The sequence below is a fragment of the Gasterosteus aculeatus genome, chromosome 15 (genome assembly GCF_964276395.1).
Source record: "Gasterosteus aculeatus chromosome 15, fGasAcu3.hap1.1, whole genome shotgun sequence".
Lineage (NCBI taxonomy): Eukaryota > Metazoa > Chordata > Actinopteri > Perciformes > Gasterosteidae > Gasterosteus > Gasterosteus aculeatus.
The window spans coordinates 13932301-13946468 of NC_135703.1; the positions used below are offsets into that span (position 1 = coordinate 13932301).

Below are 14168 nucleotides of genomic sequence, written 5' to 3' on the forward strand. Positions count from 1 at the left end.
GAGCAAAGACCTTGTTCCTGTTTGTATACATGCGGATCAGTTAGCGGTGTTGGCACACGCAGCAAGGCATTGTGGGAGGGCACGGCAAACATATTATGGCATTAGCTCGTAATGACCCGTTTGTGGATTTCACGCGTGTGTTGGTGTGTGTGCGGTCTGAGAGTGGTGTGCGTCTCTCTCATCTGCGCGCCTGTCTATCTCTCATCTTCTCTCCAACTGTGCAGGAACGGAACAAAGTGTGCGCGCCAGAGACGAAGTCAGACACTACAGAGGGAAGGACGACCAGGAAGCGTTCGTCTTTCATCTTCCAAACAATTAAGAATACAACTGCGTGGAAACCTGGATGGGAAACCACGTTTTCACAGAGCGGATATTTCTAAAGGGGGAGCGGATTCTTCTCCTCTCGCATGTTGGCGGTGGGATTTTTTTTCTTTTCCCGCGGAGGCGCAGAAGCAATCAAAGAGCTGCTGTGTCTAACAAGCATACGAGACAATCCCCAGCAGACCCTTTCATTCTCTATGTTACCTGAAATGCAAATTGCTCGATTGTTCTATTTTCGACTGACAAGGTTTTCCTCCACAAAGCCGATCCAAACAGATATTGAATTCAATGGCGAAGGCAGTAATCCAGTTATTTCAGACTTTATCAATTCAACTCTGATTCAAAGAAGACATTCCTGATTCACATAGAGAGTCATTTGACTGTAATCATCCTCCGATGGATTCCAGAACAGCCCCCCCCCATCCCCCCCGAGCGGTGCAGCTACGTCTGTGAACACCTGTGTTTGCTGCTGTGGAACCACAGTCAAACTACATTATCGCTCAGATCACCGTCGATGCCGTTCGTTCACCTTCCCCCGTGTGTGTGCTGCTGGAAGCCCCGTTCCGTCCTCGCTAATGGCACCTATTAGAGATCTCCGCTGGAGATGTTACAGGCGTAAAAAAACAAAACGGGGGTTTGGCTAATTAGAATGGGGTTATATCTCATTTGCTTTTTGCAAATGGCACCATTATTTTCTCCATACTGCACTCATTACATTTCACAGCTGACAGCCGACTATCAGCCGGTTCGGTGACATGGGACATCCACATCGTCAGAGGATTGCTTCATAGCAAACGACTACACACATGGAAATATTGACTAATTAGCCAATTAACAATGCGCTGTGTACGCAGACGGATGCGGCTCTGGTGTTGCTGCTGTGGTTGTTTGGTTCTTTCTACAAAGAAAATGCACATCTCTTAAGATCAAAAATACCACAAAGCTTTCCAATAGCATCCATTGAAAGCCAATCAGTGGTGGTAATGTGGTGTATTTTTGTGTAATTGCTCTCTCACCGTTACACGGATGTCTTCTTCCCGTTTGCACAACTCGATGATGACCACATGTAATCTATAGTTACTGCTTTGCAATTAACTGGCGGTAATTTACCTTCAACCCCCCGGGTGGGTTTAAGGGGGGGGGGGGCAGTCCAAACACATTGTTTAGATCCATAGTTTAGATCAATAGTCAGATCTCGGCGAGATCTTAATTATTATCTTAATTAATGAAGTTATACAAACTAAAGGCAGCAATAATGTAAAAAGCCACACTGCTCTCTCGCAGTACGACTATTTCATATAAAATAAAAGATTGAGACATTTATTATTCATTCCAGGAAACTCCCAAATCTGCCCTGTAATTCAAAACCTGAGAGAGAATTAGTTATTTTTTAAACAGGGGGGTTCTGGTGGAGTTTCCAAATAAATATAGGTAAAGCATTTCAATTGATATCCAAGTTATCAATGAGTCATCCCTTTCATTTATTTATGCATTGTTATCGTTTCCTGTTCAGCTAACTTCACCAGTGTCTATTTCTGGGTCAGCAGCACATACCCTTTTCTCAGCGCCGTGACAATCATGTGAGTTTCGTCACATGTGTTTGCGTTTGTGTGTCTTTGTGTCTGTGTCTGACAACAGCTACTCTGCCATTCTGCAGCAGCAAACTGCGTAACATTTTGGGTGTGTTCTTTTTTTGTCTGCATGCCTGAGAACCCTCTGGCTCACACCATTTCTTCCATTCTTACAACCCTGTCATTGGAGGCCCACTGACCCCTCTCTCATGCCTCTCAACAAGTGGCGGCGTGTGTGGGCCAGTGGTGTTAACACAGAGGGGGGAATGTTCAATGCCCGCCTGCTACCCATTGCTCAGTTATTTGGAGAGCGTATTCGACTACCAGCTAACGGATGGGACACTGGCTAGTATTCAGTTAATTGGGTAAATGCTAATACCTGGATGTGATGCGGTAACACACTCACACATGGAACATGTGTTTCAACCAGGTGTTATGTCATCATCAGCCTGTGTATGCATGTGTGTGTGTGCACATGAGTTGTCATGCGTGCATGTGTTTTGTCGCCTCTGGTTAATAAACAGTATCTGGGTTAAAAATAGATCACCACCAGTTTGTGTGTGTGCTTGTTTGCAACATACACAAATAGCTTCCATGTGTGTGTGTGTGTGTGTTAGTCTTTACAGAAGAATACCTGCATCAGTGAGACTGATCTACATTTAACATTCAAAAGCCGATTGTCACCTCACATGAAATGCTCCTGCATGAAGCAAAGGATAGAAAAAGGAAATCATAGCAGTTCTTCAACATAGTTCTGTCATTTTCCTTGATAATACGCAACAATACTCCATTACCTGGATTTCAAAAATAGAAAACACGGGGCTCCTGTCAGTAAGAAAATGTTTGGTTCAACACAGCGACCAATTGTAATTATCAGCTGTGCTGACATCAAGCAGAGAGAAAGAAAAGAAGGAGAGAGGATCAAGTCTTGAATTAGCAGTGTGGATGAAAGCTGTCGACAACTGGAGCTCACTATTCATCCCGTCAACCTCAAAGTTAATGAGACAATCGATTCTCTGCAAGATTCCAACACTTTGTGCTCAATAAATTGTGCCTGTCTAAAAGTAATGCAACAGTCAGTCTGCAGTGGTGTGACCACGGACCCGTGATGCAAAGGATCCATGTGCCACATGACTGCTACAACGGAGGCTTAACAGACTACCTACTGGCAGGGAAGCGCTCTCCAAGGTGCTGAATGCACAGCGAGTGCTCACCACACGGATGTCAGACAGCAGCGTGTGAGATGCCGCATGTTCTTATTGCATTCCCACAGGAAGCAATGTGGGGCCACATCTCTACACACTTTCACCGCTGAGGGACAACAGACAGCCACACAATGCGTTATATGATATCTCACTATATGTTCCTCCTTATTGTCACGCATTTTCCTAAGAAACACTTGCCCATTTCTGCCTGTAATATGAACACAGCCTTTTGAAAGTACCCTCCAGTGTTGACGGACAACAACGAAGTAATGGTGTAGGCAACAAAACTACTTAGTTAGATTCAGGAGCAGATCGTTGTTTGAGTTCAAATAACAATGAAAGTGCTTTTACTGAAGGAAGCTACGTGACCACTGATCATGGTCATGCTCACAGAGGTTCTGCTCCACAGATGCACCAGGAGCGAACTGGAGACGGAGCCGCTGACGCTCACAAAGAAGAGACCCGCGTCAATCAGTGACACACTCTCTCGATTCAGCGTCCGAGATCCCACTGAAGCTCCGCCTCCCAGGCCCGTCCAATCAGTTCAGGCTGCTTCAGCGAATCGACTGCACCTTCCTCTAGCATCCGAGCCCCCTGGGGGCCGCCATGGTTGACCTCGGGTGGTTACTACTTAGGAGATACTTCTATAATTCTGCCATGCATTGACTTTATCATGTTCCCACGAATCAATAAAAGAATTGAAGTAAACTAAGAAAAGTAAGTAAATACATTTGAAGTATACTTGACAAAAAGTATATATTTTCTTAAGTGAGATCAACTTGCCTGCTTAAACCATTTTGTTTCCTTTTAGTCTCTCAGCTAAAAGAGAGATCAAATCAAAGTGTTTAGCAAACAATCCTGACCAAAGCCTCACAGTAATTGCTGTGCAGTAAATGCTTGGTATTTTTCTCCCCTCAGCATCATACCTGGGCCCCACATGAAGCTCCGGGCTTGGAAAACAGTGTGAGAATAACTCCAATTACCAACGAAGCTGACATTTCATCTCTTGGCTCTCACCACCCTCTACATCATTTAAACTTGTTTACCAGAAGAGAGGTGCACTGTGAGCGCAATGTGACAATTCACAGGTCAGTCGCAGTGCAGCGTAATAATAGCGCTGCTTTGCGAGGAGTAAAAAGGGATACATTGAGCCAAATGATGAAGGTAACGTCTTTCATTTTGTATAGTACATTTAACATTTAAGCCGATTCCCATCATTATACTATAAGGCTGTTTATCTGCTTGAATGTAAAGCATTCCTTTGCTGCTGACAAATAGTCAGTTTGTTGTGTAGACAATTCTGTAGAAACACACACGCACAGAAATGCTCATTAAGAAGGCGTGGGCAGCACATTTCATGTGGAGACATTTGACAGCATATCTCTCCTATGACTAAAGTCCTCTACGTCCATATTTGGACAATCACACTGCACTTCCTGTGTGAAATGTTCCACATGCATCAGCATTTAACAGACATAATGAGACAGATGGATGAAAAGAAAAGAAAAACTGACGGATAAGGAGCACGTATCAGGGATGCCGTGGGGCAGAAAGCCCCCATATCTATTTATTTAAAGCACGTCTGCTTTTGTGCTCCCTGTCATACAAAATGTGTGATTTATTCCTTTTAAAGGAGAACATCATTAAAATGAAGAATTGAACCCTTACTTCCATGGTCTGAGTTCAGCCAATATAGAGACCACCATTTAGTATCGTCTGCAGCTGCTTCATAGACATTGAAGGCACGATGACGAAAACAGGCCCTGCATGTGCGTACTTACAACCGATAGTCGATATCAGGCACAGGAATGGATGGGAGGAATCTGTAACATCTAGTGTACGCAGCAGATGCATGAACAGCTGCTGCATGGCTGTTGAGCTATAAAACCAGGGAAAATAAATCAAACGCCACAACAAAAGGTTTGGGCTGAAAGGAGATCCGTCAACACACCAAACTTCTGCTGCTCAAGCATTTATCAATGCAGCCCACCGGGCCTGAGTGGAACATATGCCACTGGTGAGTCTCGTCCAGCTCGGCAGCCGTGGAGAAGCTGAAGCAGGGGCACAGCAGAGGAACCGATTGGAGGGCTTCCATCGCCTGTGGAGCGATTCCACACTTTATACTCGACGACACTCGTTTTAAAACTTTTTGTTTTTTTTCATTTAGCACGCCTGGCAAAATGCAGGCCTAAATAGAGCAGAAGGGCCAGAAAATGAACTCGTACAACACCTCTGTTATCCTTTTACTCTCCACAAGAAAAGACGTCCCGACCAAAGAACAACGCAGCTCCACTCCTTCGTGTTAGCGGTTCAGGATGTGCTACATAAGCTATTTTTACCATCACAACGAGAGGGAGGGAAGAATATAGACGGATGGGAAAATAGACGCATTCACATCCAAGACGTTCAGAAATTCAGAGGGTGAGAAATGAGAAAAAGGAGAAAAAAAAGTGAGTGAAACCTTGTGATGTAAAAGCAATATGCGCAATAAAAAAAAAGGGGTAGAGAGAAAGACGAGGGAGATGGAGAGGGGAAAAAAGCAATAGATCCACGTATCAGGAAGAACAGGAGGGAAAAGGGCACAACAGAGAGCGAGAGCAGCAAATAGCATCGAGTTGGTAAAAAAGCTTCGCCCTCAGGGGAAGGAAGGACAGCATCTGCGAGCTGTCTCACTCAACACTTTGCTTTTAGAGGGAAACGGGGGCAGCTGACGGAACCCAAATGTGGAGACGTGCATTAATGAAACAGCTAAATTAAAAAGCACAACAGGGAATAAAGCAAACACATTGCAAACAAAGCCAAATCCTCTTATGGCTGCATATCCACAGAACACGTTCAGACAAAGCCGTGTCCTGACACACCGGTCTTTAGATAGATCACTTGCTGCCAAAACCAAAAATATATAATCAATCAAACTGTTCAGTTTATTGTCCTTTTCCAGGCCATAGAGTCTGTGTGTCATTGTTTCAAAGACCTTTTGACCTTGATATGACTTGTGTGTGAGTCGTCTCAAACACAATTTGGAACGCAGTGTACATGTTTCAACTCTGCTCCTACTATGCAAGTACTATATTCTTAAAAAGATCTCTTGAGCTAATGCACATTTTGTGAATATAGCACAGTATGGAGTCTACTTTAGTTTGCTCAGAAATAACTACAATATAAAGGTTTATAGTATCCATACTGCCATAAAGAACTGTCCAGAGACCATCAGGGCTACTGAAGAACTTAGGCAACGAAACCTCTTGGTTATGTTGACGTTGGGCTCTTAATTATGTGTTGACTTTGCATGAATGTTAAATTAGTCTTTTACTGTCTGTTGCAGTTGGTTCCACCAAGGAGACAAAGTGAAAGTCCATGTACGTTGACTCTATGTACTTTGTCTCCTGGCTCACTAAGAGGCCGCCCTTCACCACCTGGCTCACAATCAAACTGCTTCTACAGGAACTAGAGCGCATTACGTTCTGTGGGCAGAAGTACGAGCGATGTGAGGGAACAGCCTGAAAGACGTTGAGTCACGCTGAAGGAGATGCATATGGATCACCAGCAGCACGTTGTCAGACCGGTTAAGACAACAGAGAAGAAGAAGTGATGGATACGACGCTGCAGGAAGCATAGGGAAGTAAAGTCGCAACAGTGGAGACGGAAATACCAACGGAGACCGAGGCGGAGATGCGAGAAGAAGCGGAGCTGGATGTGAGAGAGAAAGTGAACTTTGAAAATGTGCAGACGGGGAAGAGTTCAACGTGTTCTCTCGACACCGAACTAAGTGTGTGGGAGAACTTACTTCGAGATATTACATGCAAGATACAAGCGTTGCCGCTATTTTATCTGTGTTTTTGAACACACACATAAAGTCTTCATTTACTGTCTTTCTCAGTGTCGGAAATACACAAGGGATAAGGGCCAAATTGCCCCAAAGAAATATCATTTTGCCCCCAATATCACGAGGAGAGGGGCGAAATTTTTTTAGCCGTAGTAACCCTGTCCACTTCCCAATAAATGTTTTGATTTGACCCATCGACCATTGAAAAATGGAAGATAGATTGGCTTGGGGTGGAGGAAGACAACAAAAGAACCACCCTCATTTTTTGCAAGCCTCTCGAGGGATTCGAACTTGCCGACAACGAACTGCCAACGCCGATGATTGTGCTGACTTTATCAAAGTGAGCGAAAACCTTAACCGAGCAACACACCATCGCCTACGGTGTTAATTATCTTGAAATGATTTAACTGTCTGGGTCAGGAGCCCGTCACGTTAGCTAGCTCTGATTAGCTATTTAACTAACGTTAGCTACGAAGGCTTGCTTTACTTTCGTTAACGCTGTAGTTGACTTTGAATCGCTATTAAAACCATAATGTTTAACTATAAAAAATACAGAATTCATAGAACTGAGAAAACGCATTGAGTGGATTCATCTGGTTTAGTATTTAGCATTGGGATTTGTTGTAGGTTGTTTTCATGTTGTGTAATCTCAAAGAAATTCTGTCCGTGTTCTGAAGATGTGTTTTTTTGGATCTCGTGACATCCAGAATATTGATCTTAACAGAAATATCTCAACCATAACTATATGGCAGTACAGAGTTTTTGGCGTGGCTGTCGCCACAAAATAAAATGTTCAATGTTTCAGAAACCGGAAATAATAGTTTGAGGGATGGAATTTTGCACAAAATATTTGTGTGTAAAATAAGAATTGCCTTTAGTCAATGGTGTGAAAGCACAACACAGCTTGGAATACTTTCATTCATCCGCTCACAGTTCTCTAATAATCCACCCACTCAGACAGAGCAGGTTACTTTGCCTGACACTGATTACATGACAGTCGGAGTTAATATAACAAATAAAATGTGTCTTACAGGGAACACGACATGACAAAACAATGGATAGATAGCTATGTGAGCAATGTCTACAATATTGCTTTGATGTTTAACTCATCAGTAGAGACTAATTGTGTGTAATCAGCATCTTGCCACTACACGCAATGCAATGTCATTAAGTGATTGCTTTCCCCTTTGCTGCTTGATTTTGATCAACATCACAATATTTGGACGTTACTGGAGCCGTTCCATCAATATTTTCTAATCGGTTAAAAAATGTTTTCAAAATGTCATCATAAGCAAAAAACAAACGCAAAGAAAATGGTTAAAAACAAAACAGCCTGCGTCTATGTCCCGGGCCTCAATGTCTCTGTATATTTTGTTATATTCATCCTTCCGTGGTCTCTAGCCAGGCTGTGGGCCCTCGGTCTAAAATAAACAAGTATGGCTACCCTCACATCCTGTTTTACACACTCCATTTGCTGCCGCAGCCCGGGGTCAGGGAACAACGCAGAGATGGGGGGATTTTCAGAGAGGAAGTCACAAATGATAGGACTGTGTGCGAGGTGATAGAGACAAAACTTGCTTCCTACCGACACACAAAAAAAAGAACCCCGAGGGGTGTTTTTTTGAAATACTATTGCATCTTGAAATGTCCTAAACCAGAAGAAACTGCCCTAATAGAGCGGCAGTGAGACGCTTCTGTTATAGATATATAGATATATAACAGCATACACTACACGTGAAGAGTGAATATCTGCAAAAGGGTTATTTCAATAGTAAAGTGGTTACTAGAGGCGGCTGGTGGAAAATGTTCTACAATCAAATCAATTTCAGCAAACATCCTATGTTGATTCAATGCAATTACTTCTTTGGAGTTAAATATGTCATATTCATTCCGACACAAAAGAAGCAGTAAATAACACGTTGACAATCTTATTTTTGTCACCCTCACAGGCATTTCAGTATATTATAATTATATATAAACCAAATAATACTCGTATTATATAACATGTACTGTATAAATGGCAGTAGTCTCTTCAGCTCGAATGACGATTAAATCCGTGCTCTTTACTTCCTCCAGAATGTCATCCGCCTGTCGATACCAGCCTTGACGAGAACGCGCAGTACCGGCTCTCATTGGCTAAATCGTATGTCACATATTTTTTATTGAATCAGTGCTTCTTAGACCCGCCTTCTGTGCAGCCAGAACACGCATGAAGACAGGACGTGCAAGAAAAGCATATCTTTTTCCCAGATATCATATCTTACAAATATTTTATTTATATATATATATATTTCATTTTTCAAAAACACAAATATTGAGATTCATTATAATCCAGGGGGGGCAGCGCCCCATTGCCCTCTCTTTGTGTTCCACTTCTGCAATACTGTGGTTGTTAATACTGTCATTAGGGACAGGTATTTAAAAGTAATTATTTTTTAACAACCAGAGCTTCAATCGAGGTCATATTTTATGATGTTGACAAATCCCCAATTTAGAAAAACGGGATTAAACAAGCTTTATTTTCCTTCATAATTAAATAAACTTTAAACTAAATTGATTACGCAACTAAATAGTTAAATAGAGTCCCTGAAGCCTGAACGCCATCACATATACTGAATATAATACTAAGCTGTTAAATTCATTTTTTTCCATACATTTCAACCTTTGGACGACTGATTCTCGCGATACCGACCCATTTGTAATGGGAACAAACAACATCATCTCTCCCTGTCTCTGTCTGCTCTGTGTGTGTGTGTGTGTGTGTGTGTGTGTGTGTGTGTGTGAGGGGGATAAGCCCTGCACTTAGCACAACACAAGAGCGCAGGATATTAATGATCGTGTGACCTGCTGCTACAGCGTGAACATGGAGGAAGCATTGATCAGTGGAGCCTCTCTGTGTCTGCAGCAAGACTCAGTGCAGCCTCTGCACACGGCTCCTCTTTTATCTGATGCAACTTAGCTGTGCATTTCTTGAGACACATGTTATGTTCTGCCCATGATATCCCAACGGAGGGGTCATATTGAACTTCCACCCTCATCGGAAACGGCTTGTGTAGGTTCAGGCAACAGAGGTACTTTGGTTTGTTCTGGGGGTTTAAGCTATCGTGGAAAAAAAGTGTAATTGATGTAAGCAAATTACGTTACAGTAAATCAACATCAACCTAGAACTCGGTGAAGGGCTCCGTTCAGTGTGCAATGTTCCTTTTTTGGATACTCCATGGCTGGGTTCGTCTCGTCTCCCTCGCGTTGAATTCCTGTCCTAAGCGAAGCGCCACCTACCACCTACCAGGCACTGGCATGGGAGAGCATTTCATTGCTGAGCCAACCCGTATTATGAGCGTCCAACAACGGCAAATTATTACTAAATAAGAATAATTTTGGACATTTACCTATGGCCCAGCTGACCTTATCTCACTGCACACGGTGCTTGGTCATTGTTGTACATGTACAGACTCCCTGTATGGAGGACTGGGCCGTGTGCGGCACAGCTGGAAGGGGTTTTGAGATACTTTGGGCAAAGATTCTTGTAAAAAGTATTTTTTGGACAAACCTCGAGCAGCATTTTTCAGTGTCCTCGTCTCTATGGACACATTGTGCTAAATTGCATTATTTGGTGTATTTGTGTCAGATATCCGTGCCGTGCAGGTGTTTTTTTACCGACCAAATGATTATAAAAAGAACACTTTGGGGTCGATCAGCGTGACTAACAACGGCATATGAAGCAACAGAGGGAAAGGAACAGGAGGTTTTAAGCACCACTGGCTCCCCCCCTTGGGGGTGTCTTATGCATTCGTATGAATTCACTTCTTTCATTTGTTTTATCCCCTTTTATCTCCCCTCTTCCTCCCCAGCGCTCCTCACACCTATTATCCCAGGGGGCCACAGGCAAAGCAGGTGGAGGAGGTTAGTTTGGTGACCCGGGCCTGTTTGGCCCTGGGTAGCTTTCACATGCCAAACTGCCCCCGGGGATGAGGGCAGTCTTTCAACTCTCAGGGAGAGAGAGAGGGAGGGAGGGAGGGAGGGAGACACAGCCTGGCGAGCTACACACACATGCACACTCAAGGCTGCCAGAGAGGGAGGAGAGTGGAAATGAGAGGAGAAGAGAAATTATATTTGGTGGTAAAACCCCCCAAAAAAGTACAAAAGTGAAGGTGAGTGGAATATGGGATGAAGATGGAAAAGGGAAAATGTGGGAAAGAGCAAAAAAGGCGAGTATGAAAGATATTAAAAGAGCAATAGGACAGATCTCTGGTGGATTTAAATATTGAAGCAGGGAAAACTAACTAAACCTGTGAAGAGGGTGAGGATAGGTCAGGTCTATCCACTCGCCCTTTCCTTCATCTACTCCCACTTCACGTACTCCCTTCACCCGTCAATCCATTCTGAACTCCTTGTACTCAGTCACTCATTCATCCCTGTCTCCATCTTCTCCCTTTTTATCCTCTCCGTCCATCCACCCATCCATTCATCAAAGTGAGAAGGGGACAGAGGGGGACTTGACTTTGACTTTGATCTGTTTTGCTGAGCTATGGAAGACTTCAGCACAAACACACACACACATACACCCTCAGGGGTAATCTAGTCCTAAAGAGAGCATTAGTTCAAGTTGTTCTCGGGTTGCGGGTTGAGTTCTCCCGCGGGCACGGAGGCCTCTGAGTGAACCCCAAAGCATTGCAACGTGTGGCAAATTGTTCATTAAAAAGATAGAATAAGCCCAAGCTGTTGTTTGGTCCCTCATCTCTCTCCCAGTTTGTCTCCGCATCGCTCACTCGCTCTCACACTGAAGCAAGCACATGACTGACAGATGCTAAAAAGGAAATAAACACATGTATGCTATATATATATATGCGTATATATATATATATATATATATATATATATATATATATATATATATATATATATGTATATCTTTGAATCCTAGAACCGCCCCTGTGTCCATGGTAACATTGCCGGGGTTGGATTTTAATAACTCAAAACCACAGAGAAAAGGCATTGATGCATTGCATGTTATGTCAGACATCAAATACTCAAAAAATGTACTCTGGTATGACAAAGGAGAGGCAAATCCTAGCATCTAAGAACCTGAAGCCAGGGAAGGATTTTAGGATTTATTTACATGCAATGAAATGAGGAGGTCGAGATGTTGATGTGCTTCATGAGTTAATAAGAGCTGCTTTCTATAAATATAATTCAACAGACCTGTATGTATGCATACGTCTGAGATGTTTAGTCAAAGACCAGAAGTCAGAGTAGATTTCACGTTTGCCAGATGCATTGTTGTCAATGTTTAGCTCGCCCACACATGTATGTCATTTCACTGGCATTAATGTGATGAATAGATACTTAACTCTCTTCATTCGCCCACCCTCTAATTTCCAGTTTAGATCTGTAAGATTATCTTCTTGTATTCCCACTTACTCCCCTTTCCCTTTCCTCTGGTAGAATTCAGCAGTCAGCCGCATCCCTAAAGGGAGCATCAAGGTCAGACATGTACATCTAACAGCCAGCTGAAGGGAGGAAAGGGAGAGCAGCCCAAGGGTCAAGAGAGCGATGGCAGATCAGCATCGATGTCTCGGGGAGTCCGGAGGTTGAAGGTGGATTTCTGACAGAGGAAGCCTATGTGAATATGACACGCTACCATGATCCCTCCTGGAAACATGTGTGGAGAGTAAAGAGATGATGAAAAGGGAGAGCAAGCAGTAGATGTGAAGGTTTTATAGACATTATGCCCTTAGTTAGACCTCAAGATTCTCACTGAAATGGACCAGCAGGATTTCCACAGCAGAGCCCGGCTCACGCAGATACTGGGCCCGCCTGGCTCCCTCTGCAGGGGGAACACGTGGCGACTCCAGCCACCAAATATCACTGCTCGGCTTTCCACTACAGAGCCAAACACACTAACATGGTTTCCACCAGACCTCTGCCAGGCCTAATCAAAGGTAGCGTTGCTACTAAGGAAGCAAACGCTGCCTTTGTTCTAGAGCGAGCCCACATTCTTTAGCTACTGTGACTCAAATCTCTGGAAGAGCTTTGCCCCAAGAGGAACAAACTGTAATATAATATATATAAAAGCATATGTTGAGGGTCGAAGAGTTTGATTCCCCACTTATGTCTCTACAAACAAAGACAGTAGGTCAGTAACTTGCACACATCTTGGTTGGGTCGATCAAGTAAACTTCCTTTAGAAAAACTTTATCTTTTATTATTATTAGGTAGAGCGGGTGTGCTGGGACGCGCAAGTTGGGGGTTCGAGTCCTGGCTGCCCCATGTCTCAAGTCGAAGTGTCCCTGAACAAGACACCTAACACCTAATTGCTCCCTGGGCCAAATGTAAAAGTCATGGGTTTGAAGTGTAATGTAAGTCGCTTTGGATAAAAGCGTCAGCTCAATGACCTGTAATGTAATGTAATGTAATGAGGCTAAAGAGTAAATTCAGTCAGGCTGAAGAACCCGTGCGTTTCACAGGTTGCCTGTGGTATCCCTGAATGGGGGCGGGCTCGTTTAGAACCAGCCAACCAGACTTTGGCACAGTTTCTGTAAACCAATCGCATTGGTGCACTTTTAAAAACTGTTCTCTCTGCTGCTGTGAGTTGTGATTTCAGGGGAAAGGCCTTGTTCGACCCCTGGTTTATCCTACAGGCACTGTTCATATTGATGCCGGTTTCTCTCCATTGAAACACATTTAAGGTCATGGTAGGCTGCTTTGTTGACTCTGAACAGAGCCAAGTTTGCTGTTTATGCTAAGCTAGGTGGCTGCAGCATGGCAAATGACACGAGTGTGGTACCAATAGGGGTCCCAACCAGATCAGTGCATTTCCCAACATGTAAAACTTTCAATGAACAAACCAACAAAAAGAAAAGACCCCACAGGAAAGAGAACTCACCTTTAGAGATGTAAAAGCAGATAAGACTCCGATGCAGGTTTCACATGTTACCACCGCTATAACATCATGGCCGGGGGTAGAGGTCCAAAATCGTCTGTCTGTCGATCACTGCAGAGCAGGAAACAAAGAGGAACAGGAGGGCGTTCAATACTGGAATACAGTGCACTGCTAGTGATTTTACGGTTGACGCTTCCTGGGGCTCCAGCACACAGAGAACGTGGAGCCTGGAGGCCGCTCCGGCATTGACCGGGTTCAAAGCAGCGGCATTTTGAATAAACTGTTGCCCTTTAACGGAGAACAAAGGAGAACGCAGTCAATGTGCACTATTGAGCCAACTGGAGGTGTGCTACACACACACA

At 43.7% G+C, this 14168-nt stretch overlaps 1 protein-coding gene across 1 annotated transcript in view; it reads right to left on the reverse strand.

Annotated features, from left to right (window-relative positions):
• The window catches only part of lrfn5a (leucine rich repeat and fibronectin type III domain containing 5a), a 74676-nt gene that overhangs the window by 25525 nt on the left and 34983 nt on the right, over positions 1-14168 (reverse strand). Inside the window, exon 2 of the mRNA XM_078089806.1 lies at positions 13810-13917. The gene's annotated coding sequence lies outside the window, so the exon portion shown is untranslated. The remainder of the gene's footprint in view (positions 1-13809; positions 13918-14168) is intronic.